At 42.1% G+C, this 17,570-nt stretch overlaps 1 long non-coding RNA gene across 2 annotated transcripts; it reads left to right on the plus strand.

Annotated features, from left to right (window-relative positions):
* The first annotated feature begins 3,165 nt into the window (after positions 1-3,165).
* LOC148685907 (uncharacterized) lies at positions 3,166-14,416 on the plus strand. 2 transcript variants are annotated; one of them, XR_015949525.1, is made up of 3 exons: positions 3,166-3,400; positions 8,767-8,882; positions 13,406-14,416. It is a non-coding gene; the product is annotated as an uncharacterized LOC148685907 (long non-coding RNA). The 2 variants fall into 2 exon arrangements; XR_015949526.1 differs by lacking the exon at positions 3,166-3,400 and adding an exon at positions 8,494-8,576.
* Positions 14,417-17,570: the final 3,154 nt, after the last annotated feature.

The raw sequence follows: 17,570 nt of genomic DNA on the forward strand, positions 1-17,570 counted from the left end.
CAGAGGAGGGGTGCCATCTTATGCACAACCTCGGGGGGGGGGAATGCATTGTGTTGCAGAACTGTTTCTCTTTGTGTTGCGTGTTAAAATATATATTGTCAGCTACCATGAGCTCTGGAGATGTGGTAGGATATAAATCCAATCAGGGGTTCCCAAACTGTGGTCTGCAGACCACCAGTGGTCCACAGGCTTTATTCAGGCTCATCACATTGAATTTAGTACAGCGCATTACAATTGCTACAACAGGCAGAAAAAATAATTAAGTTGCTTAAGCAAATCCCTCAGCAATTTTCAAGTGGTCCATGGCAGCAGGGAACATTTGGTCACTACTGATCTAAACTGTAAAAAAGGAAAGCATTTGGAAAAGAGTACCGGCAGGGCCAGCCCACACATAGGGCAAGGTGAGGCAACTGCCTCCGGAGGCAGAATCCAAAGGGACAGCAGATCCAGCCTCCAAGGAATCAATTGCCTGCTGCCACTGCCACAGTGGTGCTGGATCTGCCTCCCCAGCAGCACCCCCAATGCCACCTCTACAACAGTCTATTGATGAAAAGGAGGCATTGCTGGCTTCCTTGTTCCCAATGTATATCTTTATTCTCCCCTTGTTCCTGATGTAGATTTTGTGGTTTGCCTCAGGTGCCAACCTGTCTTGGGCCAGCCCTGGGAACTGGATTGGATGGAGAATCAAATTTCTACTACCAGAGCAATTTGAGAAGGGAGGGGAAGTCGTTTTCAGTTTGATTCCCATCAGGGATAAAGGAATTAGCTCCAGTCTAGTAATTTGAACATTATAATCAAGATTTCTTTTGAAATTATTTATCTGATCCTCAAGAGTGTCTTGAACATTAGACACATATTAGTTAATTTATACTCCATAAAGCTTAACATCCTCATTTTGTACAGTTTTTCTAATCACATTACTCATCTCTCGATATTTATAGTCTTTTACAAGATAATTTTAGGAAGATAAGAATCAAAATCTCTAGTGCTTTTTAGGATCTTATTTAATCTCATTTATGAATGCATGCAGTTTCCCCCCAGTCCTTAATCAACATGCAGTAGTGTGTTAGAAGTATTTTCAATAAAGCTTCCACAGTTACATTTTAATTGTTCACTGGTAAATAGAAATTTGACTTAAGACATTTAATTACAAAGAAATACCATTTCTGTCACCTATCTATGCAGACCATTAGTAGGGAGTGTTTTGAGTGCACCAACAGGTTTTAGAGGAAGAATAATCAGCCATTGAGGCTGAAATCCCGTATATCCTTATCTAGGAATAAGCATAATTGAGCTTACTTCTGAGTAGATGTGTATATGATTGTGCTGGTCCTGCTTCCCAATTCCCAATTTCAAATCTTATAAAGATACCAATTGGGATAAATTGGTGCTAAAAAGACCCAGGTGGCGCTGTGGGTTAAACCACTGAGCCTAGGGCTTGCTGATCAGAAGGTCGGCGGTTCAAATCCCTGTGACGGGGTGAGCTCCCGTTGCTTGGTCCCAGCTCCTGCCAACCTAGCAGTTCGAAAGCACGTCAAAATGCAAGTAGATAAATAGGAACCGCTACAGCGGGAAGGTAAACGACGTTTCCATGTGCTGCTCTGGTTTGCCAGAAGCGGCTTTGTCATGCTGGCCACATGACCTGGAAGCTATACGCCAGCTCCCTCGGCCAATAATGCGAGATGAGCGCGCAACTCCAGAGTCGGTCACAACTGGACCTAATGGTCAGGGTCCTTTATATTTAAAAAGACAATAGAGATGGTGCCTGTCTGATAGACCAAAAGCCTGATTCTGACACAGTTAGGCACAGACGTCCTGATAAGATGGTAACTGTGCCCTCCTGCAAAGCACAGTAATAAGTTGAATATGCATTTCTTCACACACACACACACACACACACACACACACACACACACACCACTGGCAGGCATTATTGACCCATTCGCTGCTACTTTAGGACTCAAAGATAGTTGGAGGACTATGATTGAAGTGCACAGCACACCTTCCTGTTAACAAGCAGATTTAATGAACATTGATTAGAACACATACCAAGTCAATAGTGGTCAGAACTGATTGCACTCAATTAAAAGGGGGAGGGGAGGAAACAGATCAAATAAGAAACGCACAAATATTTAACCACCTATTCTTGCAAACCACGAGGGGCCAGCCAATCCAAATTATGAATGCCACTACTCCATGTTCTTGGTTCTGCAGAAACACTGTACATTCACACTTGCATTTGAATATCGTTTATTCTACAAGCAACGAGGCACCTTGCCATTTGTCTGCCATTCAAATTCTAGCTCTAAATTAGCTTTTTGTTTGCATTTTGCAGGGGGAGGGCATAATCTTTGGGTATGACTAGTAATAGTAACATGCTGTTTATGAGAAAAGAAGGCAGAGTGCCTAGAATAATCTGTAACCTGCCTCTGTTTGTGCTCCACTTCCAGATTTCCTTTGAAGAATCTCGTACCTCTTTAAAATACAAACTTTTGACCTGGGGCGAAGTCTCAGATTATTGCTATTTCTGGCTGTTGCTTACCCACCTCTTCTCCTGTCAAGAAGTCTTACTGCCATGGTAAATTTGTGCTTCCTCCTGCCAGGCACTTTACCTAATCTTGTCTCAGAGCCTTGGCTACTTCACAACCCTGGCTCACAACTCCATACCCCTTCAGCACGCTACATCAAGTTTATTGTGGCTGGGTATTGATGCACAGATGCAGTTGCCCAAATTCAACGATTGTTTGATTAAGAAAATCAAAGACCCTGAACCTGCAATTCCAGGGGGGGGGAGTGCATTTGTTTGGAACATAAAGATTAATTAAGCAAACACTGAGAAATAAAATTGAGATGAAACGTAGCAGGAGTGCTACCCCCACCCCCACTCCTGCCACTCATGCACACATGGAAATATTCCACTGAATGTCCCATTTAGCATTAAGCTTTAGGTAGAAATAATCTAAAATTCTATCTATTCTACACCTCCACAGTAGACAGAAAATCAATCTGTCAACATTTTCTGTTCCTGCATTTCAGCATTGTCCCTTGTGGACACACCCACACCCTTATACGCACAAAAAGTGTTTGAGCAACAACAATGGAGATGTGCTGATCTAAAATTATAACAAGGACGGCTTTATCAAGAATCATCTTTGTGCTCTCTTCAGTCCTATTTCAACAACTTAAACAACTGCTCTGTTTTGTAGTTGGTGCTGTGAAAATGTCAATAACTGATCAGACCTGCTCATGTTGCCTAGTAGCTTTCAGAAGATGGAGTGCTGATTGGAATCTATCTGTGTGGTTTTGAAGGAAGCCACTCCTGGTTAAAGAGAGAGTTCTATGAAAGCTTCCTATAGGAACTGGGAGAACAGAATGAAGGGGCATATAATACTGATTTCGGGTAAGTAATCCAGATGCAAAGATGTGCCTCGTTACATTAACGAAACTGCAACAACTAGAAGCCATCTGCATGCAGTGAAATGATCTTTCTCAAACTTTGACTTCTGCCTCATGGATAGATTGACTAGCAGTCTACGAATGACACACTAAAGATTAAAATGCAAACTAAGCGCTTGTTCTCCTAATCACCTTTTGTCATAATGTAACACTTAGGTGCAGCACTAAATGTGTGCTTCACTTTTGAGGGTGGAAAAAGAGGTGTGGAATTTCTGCCTGTGCAAGACTGAACCTGCTGCGATACAAGCAGAAATAGCAGTGAAAGGAAACACACACATTAAGGTCAAAATGGCTTGTTTCAAAAGGGTTGCCTTATGTTAATACAGTAGTTTAAAAATGAAATTACATGCATTAGGCTGGCACAGAAATGTGGCTGTTGTCTAATATGTAAGAGTAGCAATTAATAACAAAACACCTGGCACCTTGACTATTATTCTGCTGCCAGCTCTGGCATTTCTAATAGCATTATGTGGTTGCTGGGGTGTTTGGTTGCTTTAAAAAATGCATTTTGTATTTTTGCTTTGTTTTTCATTGGGAACAAGTAGATCCTGCAACAAAACACTGCAGTATCCTTTGCCAGAGTTTCAGCCATGTCCTTTTCCAAAATGCTGAATTCCTTTTCCCTTTCGTAGTTTTTCTTTTCCCTCATCAATAGTTGGTCAACATTTTGTGTCGACTGAGAATGCTCAGTTCCTATTGGGATGGGTTTTTTGGGGGGGAGGGTTTCTTTCCCTTATGTTTTTTGCCCCCATGTAGGATGTTTTGTACTGCCATCTTGGGGTTTCTCTGACACAGAGATACCTGCCTCTTGTGCGTGGATGGTGCCATTTTAATTACAAAACGATCCACGCTGATTCACAAAGTCTGGAAGCCAGAGGATGGTTATTGTGTAGTCACCCAGTGAAACTGATTGGTGGATTAGGGACAGACAAGTGAAGGTACATTTTAAAAGCCACTCACAATTTCTCCTCCCAATTCCCCCTCTCTCCACCTTTGAGAGGCAGATCTAAACCATCCTCCCAGGTACCATATGATCGCACCTTTAGTTGGTCACTTCTGGAAGCAGATTGCTGGTCTGGATTTGTCAAAGTCATGTGATATGACTTTGTGTTTGCTTCTGACATGTGACCCATGTCATCCCCCCCCCCCATGTCATTTTTATGAAGACAGAAACTACCAAGACAAACAGATCCAAGTTGTGTCTGGCCTGAGTTATTATAACATTGCACAAGAATAATAGAACCATAGAACCATATAATTTTAGAGTTGGAATGGACCGCGATTATCATCTAATACAGGGGTCAGCAAACCTTTTCAGCAGGCGCCGGTCCACTGTCCCTCAGACCTTGTGGAGGGCCAGACTATATTGGGGTGTGTGTGAACGAATTCCTATGCCCCACAAATAACCCAGAGATGCATTTTAAATAAAAGCACACATTCTACTCATGTAAAAACACGCTCATTCCCGGACCGTCCGCGGGCCAGATTTAGAAGGTGATTGGGCCGGATCCGGCCCCCGGGCCTTAGTTTGCCTACCCATGATCTAATACAACCCAAATCTATTCTCTTTTGTATAGGCATGCAACATACTAAAAGTGATCTGCATCTTTGCTGAGAGTAAAAAAAGTTAACCTTGATGAGACATAATGTATATAGACTTCCTTGCCATTAGGAAATTTTAAAGAACTGAAGCGTACTAAGCAGTTCCTCCCATTTTCCCACACGCCCCTTGCCAAGTCCAGGGCTTTTATATCATTTGTATCTATGATGTAGTCTAAAAGGGACCCCTGACCATTAGGTCCAGTCGTGACCGACTCTGGGGTTGCGCGCTCATCTCGCATTATTGGCCGAGGGAGCCGGCGTATAGCTTCCAGGTCATGTGGCCAGCATGACAAAGCCGCTTCTGGCAAACCAGAGCAGCACATGGAACGCCGTTTACCTTCCCGCTGTAGCGGTTCCTATTTATCTACTTGCATTTTGACGTGCTTTCGAACTGCTAGGTTGGCAGGAAATGATGTAGTCTAGCAAGCCCCATTAAGGAAACGATATTGCCTATTCAACATCATGAATTTTCCCTGTGTCACTAGACCTTGACCAGCTCATTATTAGTGGAATGGAGCCAGTGTTTTGTCAAACGTGAGGCGAGTGCGTCAGAGCTGTGGAGCAGGCTATTAACAGGGGTTGGTCCTTTGGCGAGGACCTCCTTTCCTCTCTGGCAGCTTTCTGAGCTGAACTTAAGACCCTTATTACAGATTCATGAATGAATGATTTTGATTTATTTTGGCAGCATCTGGAAGCATCGCAGTCCCGTGGAAGCAAGAACAACCAGCCATTTGTGCAAAATAAGAATGTCATTAGAATGCACCTTTTAGCAGATCAGCATAAAGCAGTAGAGAAAACAGCAACCAAGGCCCAGAAGATCGTTTTGTGTCTTTGTTATGGGTAAACAGATCAGGTCTTAGCTTAGCATTCCTTGAAATGGTTACCTATATCATGTGGTAAATTCAAATTTACTCAAATATACAGTATTAGCATTTCAGTGAGAAACATCTATTGTCACATCAGCAGGCGTCTCCTTCCTTCCCTTCCTTCCCCCTGCATCTTTTATGCCCTTCAAATCTTCTCAGGAGCGTCCCCTAACCATAGCTGCCAAGTTATCCCTTTTTTAAAGGGATTTTCCCTTATGCTGAATAGGCTTCCTCGTGAGAAATGGGAAAACTTGGCAGCTATGCCCCTAACCATCAGTAGCACATTTTGAAGGTATACAGGAGGGGAAATTCATTCCCCTTATGTCTATTCTGTTTACTGGACGGACACTGTTGGTTATCACTCAGTGGTTTGGGATTAGGCCAGTGATGGCGAACCTATGACACGTGTGTCAGCACTGACACGCATAGCCATTTTCGGTGACACGCGGCCCTCCCCTTTTTCATTTTTTTAAAAGGGGAAACAATTATACATTTTTGTTATTTAAACTACAAATATCGTGAAATTATGGGTTTTTTCTCGAAGTGACAGTTATGCTCGGTTTTTTTTGGTGAATTTTGACACACCAAGCTCAAAAGGTTGCCCATCCCTGGATTAGGCTATTTGAAGCCCTACCTTCTCTCTCACATTCCTGCCAGTGCCCAAACACAGTGGAAGCATCTCAGGTGCCTTGTTTTACATCTCATTGCCACAAGAGGCTTGGTTGATTGGGAGCCAGGACAAGGCCTTTTCAGTCGACTTCCCAGAACTTTTGCATTTGAAAGTGTATTGGCGAAGCACTCTGTTTGTTGGCTGCTAAGACAACTTGGATTGCGGTTGCTTACAAAATGGGGTTCACTCCTTTAACACTTGCAAAGAATCATAATGCAATTTCTCCTCCATTCTCTTAACAGACATCTAAAGCATTTGTCTATGCTTTCTATCAGCAACTTTTACAAAAGCTAAAAAGTAATAAAAAACATAAATGTCTCCACTAATGAAAACCCAGGACCTCCATATACACAGCCCAGGCTTGTGCTCCGGGGAGGTCATTCTGGAGCTGCAAACGCAGTGGTTTGACTTCACTCCTGGGAGCACACTCCATTGCATCTCAAGACAGATGGATGGCAACAGCAACAACAAAGCCTACACATAAAATAAGGCGAAAACCAAAATCTACAATAATGGCAATTAAATTAATATCATGCAAGCAAATAAAGCAAGTGGAGCAACATGATGATGATGATGGATTTTTTGACCATTTGACATGCTAGACTGGAAACAGGAAAAATGCTTTTCTTCTCTCTGCCACAAAAGAGTGTGTTGCTTTTTCTGTCTGTTATGACTTAAGAGTCCAAGGTGATGCTTAAGAATGATTAAGTGCATTGCTCCATGTTACCTGGCTAGGACAGTTAAATGTAAAAAGCCACCATGTGGCTCATCACATTTGCCAGTAGCATGGGGCAAAGGGAATGACAGGCACGCCTTCTAAAATCAAGCCTTTGAATTGGATACCTTTCTAAACTATGGCCAGTGTGAAGATGTGTGAAGTTTTTTTTTTTGTCAACCGCAACCTTAGACTCAAAGAGTAGCTATGTACAATACATCATAAGTACTTCGTTGTTAGCTCTGCCACATTGCACACTCCCGCCAGCATAAAATATGTATATGAGAATGAAACTGGTAGTCAGAACTCCAAGAATATTGCTATCTTTACTTCTTAACTTCCCACCATCTGTTCACCTGTTATAAAACACCCTGACAAACCGTGCCAGATGAAGCTGTTTTTCATCTCTGTGTGCAGCCAGCTGCCATTAGCGTTGCACAAATCTGGCCGGGCACAGAGAAATATTCATAGGATGATTGGCTTAAATCTCTGCTGTAGGAGAAAATGATTTTTTAATGCAGTGACAGATGTCTTGTGCTGGCAGGTGCTCAGTTTGACAGCGTATCTTGGAGCTGGATGGTTGACTTTATCGTTGACTGTAGCATGACAAACAGAACCTTTTGATCTACATATAGGCACACAGATCACATAAAATGCGTTTCCCTCTGTTGAGATATCCCTTTTTAATCTGTAGATGGAGGATTTTCTGAAAGATGATTTATGCTTTCATATGGCCCTTGTTTTCTTGAGGCATACAAATTAAAACCATGAGTATCTTGCAATAATGTCTTTCAGAATCCTACTTTAATTTAGAGCTCTGAGCGCTACTTACATATTAATTAACATTTCTTTGCCGAGAAAAGAAAAACCCCATGCTGGGTTTGTTGTAAGAATGTCAGAGAAATCGGTTGCAAATGGGCTATCAGGGAGATTTCCTTCTGCCCATTCCGCTCCTGCTATGAATTATATTTATCTTAGTTCTCTACAAAAAAATGTTTTTTAAAAAAACATATGCCCATTATACATACATACATACATACATACATACATACATAGCTTTGTGTAATGTGTGCTATTTACATATTCATTGAAGTACATTTGCTTCTGTCCTGAAAGGTGCTTTTTTCTTTTTTCGGAAGTGTTTGTTGACATGCAAGTTGTTTGTTTTGTAGGTTGGTTGTTGCTGGGGCAGACTATAAGTGCTAAAGCTGCAATCTCACTATACTCCAAAGCAAATCCTACTGATTTCAATGCAGCTTACTTCTAGGTATGTAGGGCGTAATCTGCTTTAACTGCAGCCTTAATTTGCTTCCTGCTGTGAATTTTAAAAACTAAAGGAATGCATGCATAGTTCATTAGTTCAGCTATTTTCTGAATAAAGTACAGTGGTACATCGCTAGACGAACGCCTCGCGGCACAGAAAAATAGCAAGACAACGTTTTGTGATTTTTTGGCAGACTCGGAGGACAAAGTTTTCTATGGCCGTGCCATAGAAAACTTCACAAGATGAAGCAGGGCGCCGCGAGGAGAAAGTCAGACCGAAAGACGTAACCCGCAATGGATGTAACATGAGGTATAACTGTAATTTTTAATTTAATTTTCTATTATTGTGCCAATCAGCTGGAGTGCATATTTACTACATGGGAATAGCTAGCAAGTACAATATTGTCTCCTGAGACAGACAGGTGCCAACAACAGCAATGTAGAAGCAATGAGTTAGTCAGAGATAAGTTCTACATAATAATCACCTGTAATTACTAAGAATATATTGCTAGCTATGTAACATAAGGTAAAGGTAAAGGGACCCCTGACCATTAGGTCCAGTCGTGACCGACTCTGGGGCATAGCTGCCAAGTTTTCCCTTTTCTCGCGAGGAAGCCTATTCAGCTATGCTCTGGGGTTGCGCGCTCATCTCGCATTATTGGCCGAGGGAGCCGGTGTATAGCTTCCAGGTCATGTGGCCAGCATGACAAAGCCGCTTCTGGCAAACCAGAGCAGCACATGGAAACACCGTTTACCTTCCCGCTGTAGCGGTTCCTATTTATCTACTTGCATTTTGACGTGCTTTCGAACTGCTAGGTTGGCAGGAGCTGGGACCAAGCAACGGGAGCTCACCCCGTCACAGGGATTCGAACCGCCGACCTTCTGATCAGCAAGCCCTAGGCTCAGTGGTTTAACCACAGCGCCACCTGGGTCCCCTAAGCTATGTAACATAGGGTAATAGTAAATCTCACAGATCACAAGCTTAACTATGAAACTCCAGATTTAGAAGCAGTGTACTTCTGATTATGCTGAAGTTGGGGAGACTAACAACAGAAAATGGCTTAATGAATCTCCCTGTCTTTCCAAGCAGCCCTTGCATTTCAACAGAAACCTCCAGAGGTCTCCCTCCCCATCTCCATGTCATTGCCAATATACACATCTTTTGGCCTAGGTGGGTGGTATTCTATGCTAGTCCTGCTAAGTGTATAAACCCATTGAAATTAAAAGACGTTACTGACTTAGGTTCATCAATGTCAATGGGTTTACTCTGAGTAGGACTAGCATAGAAGAAGAAGAAGAAGATTTTAAAAGGAATATTTAAGGAAACCTCAAAGGAAATCTGTGGCCCTTGTCCTGTGCCTTGTGGTAAAAAACAAAACAAAACCTGAAATAAAAAGCGAATCCTTTCTCCTTTCCTCTGCAAGCTTGCTAGGGAGAAATTGAGGTTTTCAGACTTGAAAGACCAAATAGTCACATTTAGAATGCATGGTTTTGATTGACTTAAAGAGAGTGGGCAAACAAAGACCAGTCCAGTTTACCTTTGTGCCTGGAGGCTTGTGTGGCCTCGGGGGGGGGGGGCTTTTAAGAAAGAAAAAATGAAGGTTTTCCTGATTTAATTATTTGTTTGACAAACATTGGGGGACGGGACAGGCCCCCCTGGGGCCTCCAAACCTGCTAGGAGAAAGGGCCTGGTTCCCTCCCAAGATTCAAATATATTTATCTTGCACCAGCAGCTTGTGATACAAACATAGGATATATATATTGCTAATTTATTTTATTGATATACAGATAGGAACAACATATTTTCTGACCCCCATGTGACAGATATGTAGAATATAGCTTTTAGGAATCTGTGCCATGGATAAGAATTAGACATAGGAATAGATGAGCATTTTTGTACACTACTTTTAATTATGGACTGGATGAATCCCAAGCCGGAATTAAGATTGCCGGAAGAACTATCAACAACCTCAGATATGCAGATGACACAACCTTGATGGCAGAAAGTGAGGAGGAATTAAAGAACCTTTTAATGAGGGTGAAAGAGAGCGCAAAATATGGTCTGAAGCTCAACATCGAAAAAACCAAGATCATGGCCACTGGTCCCATCACCTCCTGGCAAATAGAAGGGGAAGAAATGGAGACAGTGAGAGATTTTACCTTCTTGGGCTCCTTGATCACTGCAGATGGTGACAGCAGTCACGAAATTAAAAGACGCCTGCTTCTTGGGAGAAAAGCAATGACAAACCTAGACAGCATCTTAAAAAGCAGAGACATCACCTTGCCGACAAAAGTCCGTATAGTTAAAGCTATGGTTTTCCCAGTAGTGATGTATGGAAGTGAGAGCTGGACCATAAAGAAGGCTGATCGCCGAAGAATTGATGCTTTTGAATTATGGTGCTGTAGGAGACTCTTGAGAGTCCAATGGACTGCAAGAAGATCAAACCTCTCTATTCTGAAGGAAATCAGCCCTGAGTGCTCACTGGAAGGACAGATCGTGAAGCTGAGGCTCCAATACTTTGGCCACCTCATGAGAAGAGAAGACTCCCTGGGAAAGACCCTGATGTTGGGAAAGATGGAGGGCACTAGGAGAAGGGGACGACAAAGGACGAGGTGGTTGGGCAGTGTTCTCGAAGCTACGAACATGAGTTTGACCAAACTGCGGGAGGCAGTGGAAGACAGGAGTGCCTGGCGTTCTCTGGTCCATGGGGTCACGAAGAGTCGGACACAACTAAACGACTAAACAACAACAACAACAACAAGCTTGAAAATCCTCAAAAATACAATAGCTGAATGTTCCGACAGTGTAACTTAATTTTTTAATTTTTTTATTGTAGCAGTTAAAAAGAAATGTGGCCTAATTTCAACAGGGCCAGCTTTGTTTTATTTCAATATTGATGGCTGATTACTAGTCTTTTGTAACAAACCCGCTTCCCTTCCAAGTTGCTAAAAACCTGCATTGTGATAATCTGATGCCACCTTGTGGCTAGATAGTCATATTGTTGGCACAAGTCAATAGCTGTTCTTGCTGTCTGGATATGTAAGATCATAACTGCTAAAAGAAGCATATATTAATTCTAGTGGTACTTGCCCACTTATATACCCAAGGAGTTCTTTAAAAAGGAGAAGTCTGAGATGCTTTGTGACATAAGACACATATGAACATCTTCTAATTTAAAATTTAAAATGCTGCGCCATTAAATCATTTAGGCAGCCATTATAAAATCTCAGTCCTGGCTTGTTCATTTCAGAATCACTTCCAGTGCTGTTTCAAAGGCAGGTAACATTGTTCATCTCTCAGTCTCCTGACACAAAGTCTAATCTTACAGAGAAATTACATTGTAAGGTCATTAGCACAACGGTGCCTTATTTTACAAATTAGAAATACTGCAAAAAGCAAGTGAATTAGATGACTAAGCTCTCCATCAATTCCCCCTTCTTCCAAATCCAAACTTAGCAGACTGCAGGCACTGACAATAAGTTCACTGCCCACCATCCCCTCCCTCCTTCCTTTGGGGTATCAAGAATGCAGTAACAGGAATGTCCCGGGCCCAAGGAACCCTGGGAAATGTAGTTCTCAAGGTTCATTGCACCTGGGACACTGGTGTTACAGGGGCCCCTGTGCAGACAAGGCATAGCAATTCTCCCCCTTGATAATACATTTCTCTGTTATTTTCACACACGCGTGCAATTTTATGCTCACTTTCACATAATATACACATTTCGTCCACATTTTTTTTGCGTCAGGGCAAAATCCACAGAAGTGCAAATCAGAAGAATAGATGGCTTTTCTTGTCCCATATGGTTTTAGGAACTGCAAGTAAGTTCTCATTAAAAGGCAACCCACACTAAATTTATTCCCCATTCCTAGAGTTGGTGGCGGAAGGGGGGGGGTCACCCTAGGGCATCTTACTCAGAGCCCTTCACAATCTGAAGCTGGCATTGGTTGTGTGATGCTGCATGTGTAAAATTTACTTTCCGAACCTCTGCATTCACTCTTAACATTTTTTTTTAAACAGTTGTTCATGCCTTATGTATGTGTTTGGCCCTTTCCTTCCTGGTTTTTTCTTCCTTCCTCCCAAACAGGCTGCTGAAACAGGTTGGGCAAAGCACCTGCACAGTTGTTGATCAAGACAGTTTCGAAGAGCAAAATAATACAGAGCGATTTTTTCTTCCCATATCCTGAATGGTATCACTCCAGGCAATCTCTGCACCTTGTAGTACCAATGGGAGTGTAAAAATCCATAATTGAGTGTGCTTGCAGATAGAATAATTGACCTGTACTGAAAATACTTTAACTCTTCGGGACACAATATCCTAAAAACAAATGGTTGCAGCATGTAGCATATGGAGCAGAACCATCTTGCATGGGAAACTTGCACAGGCAAAAATCTCTAAAACTTTAGGTAGCGTGGAGAGCTGCGACTGATCTCCTTTTCATGTGACTTTTGTGATGGCAGCTGTTCATTGCCACTAGGAATATTATACCTGAGCAGATATTCTGCAGGAAATGTCTGGTTTTACCATATCTCACAAATTTGCCTGCTAAAAATGCAGGCTGCTTTTCTCAGCCACTGATCAGAGCCTAATAAAGATCAGATGACTTTAAAGACTTCCTAATCCATAAAATTCTAAAATTATATGCAAGGAGCTGATAAGATGGGAAAACTGTTCCTGGATTGGACTGCTTTTGACAACAGATAGGGGAATGTTTTTGTCTGAGTGTTCCTCCTTTAAAAAAATAACCCCAAACTTCCCTGATAATAGAAAATTGGATGTTAGGGGAAATAGCTGTAGTCTAACATTGCTTATGGTACGTTATTTTGGTTACAGGGAACCAGGCAGAGGGCCTTCTCGGTAGTGGCACCCGCCCTGTGGAACGCCCTCCCACCAGATGTCAAAGAGAAAAACGACTACCGGAATTTTAGAAGACATCTGAAGACAGCCCTGTTTAGGGAAGCTTTTAATGTTTAATAGATTATTGTATTTTAATATTCTGTTGAAAGCCGCCCAGAGTGGCTGGGGAATAATAAATATAAATTATTATTATTATTATTAGTTAGATCTTTTTTTAAATGAGAAAGCATTAAAAGCTACTATGTGATTCTTCAATGATTATTATTATGACCCATCACCTGGTGTCGAAGTTTCTAAGTGCAGCTTACAGGAAACTAGAAAACTTATAAAAACACAATTCATTGAACAACAGTAAAACAGAAGCAGCAATAGAATCCTAAAATACAGGTCTGCTGCAGAGAACAAAAATCACTCAAACTCGCAGTCTGTTGGTTTAGTTCTGCAGTTTGTGTTGACGCAGGCGAAGCTAAGGGGGGGGGAATGCACTGTACCACCAGGCACTGTAACAAAATTCCTATGGGAGATGCTTGTGGCTTTTAGTTATGGCTCTATTATAAGGTTGCCAGATTTTTTTCAATGAATCCAGGGACACTTCTCTCTCTCTCTCTCTCTCTCTCTCTCTCTCTCTCTCTCTCTCTCTCTCTCTCTCTCTCTCTCTCGGCTGCAATTACATTGAAACACTGGTCCAGTTCATTAGAAATCCCCTGCTTTCTCGGGGAGGGGAGGAATCTCAGCTTTGAATGGAGTGACCATAACAGACGAATGTGTGCTAAGATTCTTACCAGCATGAGTACGGCATGTTTTGTTTTGGCTCACGTTTTCAACTTGAGAGAGAGAGAGAGAGAAAGAGACACATATACATATACATATACAGGGAGGGGAAAAAAACCCATAAACACCCCTAACGATGTTCTCTTATTTTTTATTTTTTGTCCAAGCGAAGCTACTTTACACGAAATCTCTGCGAGAATTTAAAGAGAGCAATAAAGCCATTAAACCATTTTTTTTAAAAAAAAGTAGACTGGTGCATATTTATTTAAAGAAATTTGTACTCCAGCTTTTCGCCCTCAAAAGGTTCTTCCAGGTGGTTTCCAGATTAAAAACAGGAAAATGAGAGGATCTCATTGAAATAGCCCCCAAAAGGGCACAAAGGAACCACATTGGCTTGAAAATACATGTCTACAGGCGGATATTAAAGCAGAATAAAAGCAGAAGAATGTAAGGTGTATAAAAAGGAATGGCCACAAGAGGTCCAAAAAAGCTCAGAGTTATTCAACAATAGAAAATGTATTATAAGTTTCATGAAATAGAAAAGTAAAAAAGAAACATAACAACAACAACAAAAATCACCTGCCACAAAGGGTAAATAAAATCCTTAATAAAAGGATGATTGGTCATTGAAGACCAAATCTATGTTGCCCCTCACCCGACTCTTATATGAACAGGTATTGAATTTTGCGCCCCTAACAATTTGCCCGGGGCAACTGCCCCTGTGGCGACCCCCCTCCCCCACTACTCCACTGGTTTTACCAACAGGTAAATTTGAATTTAAAAATACAGTAGTCTTTAATGTGGAATTTCATTTATTCCAGTTAGCAATGCTCAACTTTGGCTGATTAAAAGTACAGCTAACTCTCAACTGCAATGCTGAAATAATACATTCAGTGTGGTGCTCATTATTTTAGAAAAGCGACATGCCTAATTTGCTGCAGAAATGTTAGGCTGAAGAACTTCAGTGGTAATGCAAATGATCCACTAAAGGTCAAGAAATCATAGCTTTAAAAACACACTAACTGCACTAAAAACATTCATACAATTCAATGAAAATGTCAAACTTATTAAAAATGCCCCTTGTTTGGCTTGTCAAAGAGCACGATCCTAGAAATTGCTGAGTTTGGGTAGTATGCTCTAGAGATGTCACAAGAGGCACAAAACAATTTGTAAGCTGGTCAGCAGGTAAAACTTCATTATTTTAAAGGTAATGCCAAGCTGTCTGGAAGTTAAAGCTATTCTATAAGGAAAGCAAAGGACTTTGATAATCAGTAGAGGCCAGGATGAGCAACATTCTAGGACATTTTTGTTGTAACATAAGCAAGGGATTAATTCCTGGTTCTTGGTGAGATGATTAATCCTAGGTGTGGTCTTACATAATAGAATATATATTTACGTGCCGTGCACGTTGCCTATGGATTTTTCAGGTTGCAGATGGACCCCCGGAACAAATTTAATTCGTATCCGGAGGGTCCACTGTATTCAATTCCTCACTAAGATACCAAGATGCAGAGATCTGTATGGCAGGGATGAGGAGCCTTAGACCAGTGGTTCCCAATTAGCTAATTACTGAGGACCCTCTATTTTTCAAAAGCCCAGCCATGGACCCCCTACTTTTGAAAACCTTGATAACTCCATGGTAATGACCTCCTCAAAGCAAATTTTTGAACAAAATGTGGGGTAAGCAAAGAATTTTAGGTATACTAAAAAACAGACTACGGTGCAGAAGTATCTGGTTTTCAACAATGTGATATATCAGGTGCTAAACAGCACAATATTCCAATGTATCATGACGCCTGAAATCGGAGATCACGCGTGGAGATGAGGGAAGGAGCAGCCGTGGAGATCAGATGGGTAGGGGAGAGGAAGCAGAGTCACCTCCACTGCATGGTTTGAGGGGGGAGGCAATGGGGGTGCAGCAAGCCAGCGATGGCAGCCAGTGAAGATGCACATCTACTGTGGCTGCGGCTGCTGCTTTCCTGCTGTCTGAGAAAAGCTGCTGTGCTTCAGTGCCAGGGGGAGGTAGTGCCATGTTCCCTTGAAGTGAGGGTGACCAGCTGTCCTGCTCTCCCTTGCGCAAGGAGCGATATATTTCTGTGTATTGCCAGTTCAATACTGTTATCGCGGTGCGATTTCAAAACTGATTTTGGCCGATATGTTGAAAAGCCATACAGCGCTAAAACAGACCATAAAATCTGTGATATTGCTATGCAAAAATGGCAAAAATTTAGGGGTGGGGCCGTGGTGGACCCCCCCCCCCGGGTGCATTCTGTGGACCTCCAATGGTCCCCGGACCCCTAATTGGGAACCACTGCCTTAGACCATCCAGATGCTGTTCAATGCACATCAGCCCCAGCAGCATGGCCAATGGTCAGGGATTATGGCAATTATAGTTCAGCATATGGAAGGCTGTCATCAGGATCAGCAAAAAAAAAAAAAAACAGCTACAGTATATAGAATGTTTGTGGCAGGAAGACTTGCATGTATAAAGTCATTGCATCAGATGTTCATGCATTAAAGCAGGTAAACGGCTTAAGATCAAACATAATGAATGCCGGATTGCCAGCAACATATTTCTCATTGGGTAAGTAGGAGAACAGAGCCCTGTTCCCGACTCTGCTTTCTTTGTTGAACTTCTCGCAAAGCGAAGCTTAATGGATCCTCTTAGTTGCATTAATGTGAGGGCATTTACCACGAGTTCACGAGACATTTTAAGAAGTACATCGCTTACTGAAATCACTGAACGGATGCAAAGTAAAAGAAATGGCTCTAAAGTTATCTGCCTCTGACTTTCATGTGACCGTTTTAGAAAAGAACAGAATAAGTACATAAGTGGTTCTAAAGTGTATCCACCTCTGACTTTTATTGTATCCTTTTCATTCACCTTCAATAAAGGAACAAATCAAGCAGCCACAAATGAATATGCCTTCTGAGAGGAGAGGGGTGATGTTCACTGGCAATGTTTGGCCATCTCTGTACTCATTGTGATGCGGATTGTGTATGTATGTGGATTGGGACACGGGTGGCGCTGTGGTCTAAACCAGTGGTCCTCAACTTTGGGCCTCCAGATGTTTTGAGACTACAGTTCCCATCATCCCTGACCACTGGTCCTGCTAGCTAGGGATCATGGGAGTTGTAGGCTAAAAACATCTGGAGGCCCAAGGTTGAGGACCACTGGTCTAAACAACTGAGCCTCTTGGGCTTGCTGATCAGAAGGTCGGCGGTTCAAATCCCTGCGACGGAGTGAGCTCCCATTGCTCTGTCCCAGCTCTTGTCAACCTAGCAGTTCGAAAGCAGACCAGTGCAGGTAGATAAATAGGTATCCCTGTGGCGGGAAGGTAAATGTTCTGGTTTCTGTCACAGTGTTCTG

Source organism: Zootoca vivipara, chromosome 4, assembly GCF_965207765.1.
Source record: "Zootoca vivipara chromosome 4, rZooViv2.hap1.1, whole genome shotgun sequence".
Lineage (NCBI taxonomy): Eukaryota > Metazoa > Chordata > Lepidosauria > Squamata > Lacertidae > Zootoca > Zootoca vivipara.